This window comes from Vicia villosa, linkage group LG5 (genome assembly GCF_029867415.1).
Source record: "Vicia villosa cultivar HV-30 ecotype Madison, WI linkage group LG5, Vvil1.0, whole genome shotgun sequence".
Taxonomy (NCBI): Eukaryota; Viridiplantae; Streptophyta; class Magnoliopsida; order Fabales; family Fabaceae; genus Vicia; species Vicia villosa.
Window position 1 is genome coordinate 162,067,458 of NC_081184.1, and position 4,246 is coordinate 162,071,703.

Genomic DNA, 4,246 nt, shown 5'->3' on the forward strand with positions numbered 1-4,246 from the left:
AACTGTGTTGTTTTGATCAATCAAAGGGTCCATCTCACTCGGTTTTTCACGAGGAACATGATGGTGGTCTTATAATTCATTTATTTTTACTCTAAAGGGGTCAATTTTGTGATGAACACGAAGAACCCTAAAACTGAAATTCAATGTGAAATCGTGTATGATCATGATATGATGCAATTGATTGAGGGTTAATGATCCTCATAGGTGCAGAAACAAGATGGTATGCTCATATTTCATTTATGATGCATGTATGATAGAGTTTGAAGTTCATGAGCACTTACCTCAAAAACGGCCAAACTGGAAATTGAAATCGTGCCTGGAGGTGTTACAGATGTTGTTTCTTGATCTGGACAGCATCAATGGACCCTATGGAACATGTTTGAATGCTTGGAACAGTTTGAATTTACTTGAGCAAGGCCATGGAACCTGAACTGCAGTTGCTTGGAGTGAGAATCGAATCTGATGATGGAGGTGTTTCAGATCATGGATAATGGTTGGAACAGTTCATATGAAGTATATGGAGTGTGTTTGGATGGTTAGATTGGACAGATATGGCCTGGTATGAGAATTGATATGTTAAGGCTCATTTTATGCAAATATGGTGGTTGAAGAGTGATTCTGAGATTTAGGGTGATTTGGGGTGTATGGATGGATCAAACACATCATATTTGATGTTTATGAGATGTTAGAACCATCACTTTGGCCATAACTCAAAGGGTTTGGAGGTTGAGTTTTCTACCTCTTTGAAAACTATGAAACTTGCAATTCAAGAAAGAAGAGAGAAAACCTATAATTGTGAGGTTTTGGTGTGTTTTTGAATGGAGTTTGGACCTCTATTTATAGGCCAAGGATTCTGAACTCCAAGCTTTTGCAAGTTGATCAAGAATGATGATTTGGCTTAAGAGATAAAATGGAATCTTTTACATTAAATGCAAATGGTTAAAAGTGACTAAACCATGGTTAAATTCCAAGCTTCCTATCCTCTTCCATTCTGATCTTTAAATCAGAAAATATCTTCAATCATTGCATCTATGCATCATTATTTGGATCATTTGGCAATTTGGTTCAAAACTTTGGCAAAATGACTTGAAATTTCAAGTGAAAAGTTCACTAATGGCAAAATTCAAAACCATAGCTACACTCCATATTTTTTCATGCTCTTGGACATTTTGGAAAGCTCATATTACATACTTCAAAACCCTAGTTGGAAGTTTCTTCAAGATCCTTAAGGAAGTGGGTGAAAAAGATCCATGAACTTTGAGAAAAATGAAGTTTTAAGTGAAACTTTCAAAAAGTACCAACTTTGAAGCACCATATCTCTTAAATGGTTGATCTTATGGAAAAAATTTATATGTGTCAAAGTTGTTTATTGGATCAAAATCTACAACTTTCATGTTGGAAGTTTTTTTCAGTTTGTAGGTGAAATTTTGAGAAATTCCCTTTCAAAGTTTGGAAAAAACCATGAAAAAACACTTAGAAAAATTTTCTAAGTATGAAAGTCAAACTTTGACTTTTTGATTCTTGATTGATTTTCTTGATTTTTCTTGATCAAATGACTTCATATATCATATATTGATGATTCAAAACTTCAAAAGTCATGGTTGACCAAAATTCCCCAAAAGTCAATGGTGATCTTGTACAGTTGACTTTTTCAGACGAATCGCGTTTCTGGAGATTTCAAATGAAACAGGCTATCCTCATCAAATGAATGGTATGAATGGATCACATTGAGGCATTAGAGTATATTGAGCCATGGTTTGAGTTGTGGCACCATGTCCTGATTAAAAAGTCAGTTGTTTAGTGAATTAGGTCAAAAAACCCTAATTGTCGACCTGATGAAATTGATGACTGTAGGTCTTGAATTGAGATGCAATTTCCATGGGATATTGTCATAGGGATTATTTGAGGATGATTGAAACCTTTGATTGACTTCCTGGGGGTTTTTATGGTTTCCCAAATGTGATCCCTGATTTCAGTCCCTGATAGTTCAAAACCCTGATCTGAGGATTTGTCTGATCAATCTTTGTGTAGGAGATGTTCTGAGCCAATGGATTAGGTCAAAGTGATGTACTTGGGATCTTGAGGTCATGTCCCAAGCCATTAGGTCAAATTCTGAGCAAAAGTCAGGAGTATGCTATCTTCAGTCAAAACCCTAATTTAGTCGATTCAGAGTCTTTGAGCTTGTTGAGGTGAATCTCTGAGGACCAAATGTTGATTGTTGATGAAGATAGTTCTTTTGAGATGAAGGGAGAACAAAACCCTAATTGATTGTTACTTGTACTGATGAGTGATTTCCTGATTAAATCCTGCTGAGTCACAAGTAACAAACACAAGCTATGCAGTTTGTTAGAGATGCAAATGATGCATATGCAGATGATATGAGGTGGTATCTTAGGTCAAAAATTGGGGTATGACAGATGCCCCTATTTAAGTTTCTTCAACCTGAGACATGAAGATTGAAAATCTTCGTTTTGATAGGGTGGAAGAGACTTAAATATCAGAAGACGCAAATTTTGGACCTAAGATACCAAAATTGCGAATGATGTAAGGATGCCTTTACCGAGGGGATATCAAAACTGACTCCACTGGGGAAAAGAGATTGGGAAGGATGTCTCAATCCGTTTTAGGAAGAGAATCCGTTTTTTCCTTTCGGGAAAGCAAGTGTATGCTTCACCTGGGAATGATAGCTTTGTAAGAAAAGCTTACCTATTGACATTATCGACTATCTGCATGGGGATAGACTTGTTTAATAATGCGAAGGTGAAAGGTATGAAACTGTATTACCGACTATCAGCATGGTGATAGACTTGACAAGGTAAAAAAATTTCAAAGGTTTGGTTAATATTATCGACTATCAGCATTGGGATAGACATGTTTAATAATATAACCAGAACAAAAGGTTACCGACTACCAGCCTTGTGACAGCGGTTTTGAAGACATGATCAATTATCAGCCGAGTGATAAAATGATCTTGGAGACTTTGCTAGGGAAATTACTGGTTATTCATCCTTGTGAACAGTAATAAGGCCCTGATTGTCAAATGGTCTTCATGATTGATTTCCTTGAGAGGAAAAAGCTTTTGAAAGAGACATAAGCCGCTCAAATGATAAGGCTATTGCTTATTGTCTGTTTTTTTCACGACTCTATTTGAGGAATCGGAATTTGAATCTTTGGTAAAGACAGGGTTCTAACCAAGAATGAATTGGAAAGAAACAGTCAAACAAGACTTTGTACCCATGAGGAATGAACTCGAATGGGTATTTTCTCCTTCGTTTTAGAGAGGAGAAAACTAAAGCAACCTTCTTCCACGAGGAATGATCTCAGTGGAGAACTGGAGAAAGAATATGTTCTTTTCTGCTTATGGGTGACAACCTACTTGGAGAGATGACACGCCCATATTTGTTTCTTCTTTTTTCTTTTTTCTTTTTGAGGATAGATATATCCTAAACAAGTGATTTTAAATCAAACATTGAAAAATGCAAGAATGCATAAATGATGCAAATATGTATGAATGATGAATGTCATGAATGTCGCATGCATGCTAACAATACTGACAGACAAAGAAGTATATACTGGAGAGAGACCGACGTCGCAATACAACCAGATACTTGGCAAATGTTTTTCAACACGGTGTAGATAACACGGGTGATGAATGGTGTTGCGTGCTTTAAACTTCTCTGGGGAAGATAAGCATCTTTACTGAGATGGAAGAGCTTCTTTACTGGAGATTGGAAGTCTTCGTTACTGGGGATAAAAGACCTTCTTCACTGGGGATAGAAGAGCTTCTTTACCTCGAGGGGTAATTGCTTCAAGAATTCTTTTCTGGGACAAGAATACCTTTGTCTCAACAATTTTTTTCCGGGAGAATCCTTTTTGTTCATCCTATGGAGACGACTGCTGATGTTCCTTCAGTTGTTCACAACTCAAAGGAAAATTTCGCTTTTATTTTGAAAAAGAAAAGTGAAGTAAATTCATTTAAAACTTATTTTTCTTTTTTCAAAAACGAATAACACAATTAAAGCGTCATTTTGCAAGCTGAAAGAAATTAAAGATTGCAAACAAATGGGCACAAGGCTCAAATTTATTTAATAGGATGGTAATCAGCTAAAGGCGTGATTCCATAGAGTATTTACAAAAGTAGGAAATGGTAATTATGCGGAAAAGGCTACATTGAAAGCAATAACCACTATTCCCTCTAATAACTTTGAGTTCCAACTGTGCTTGTCGCTTCAGATTGATAATGATT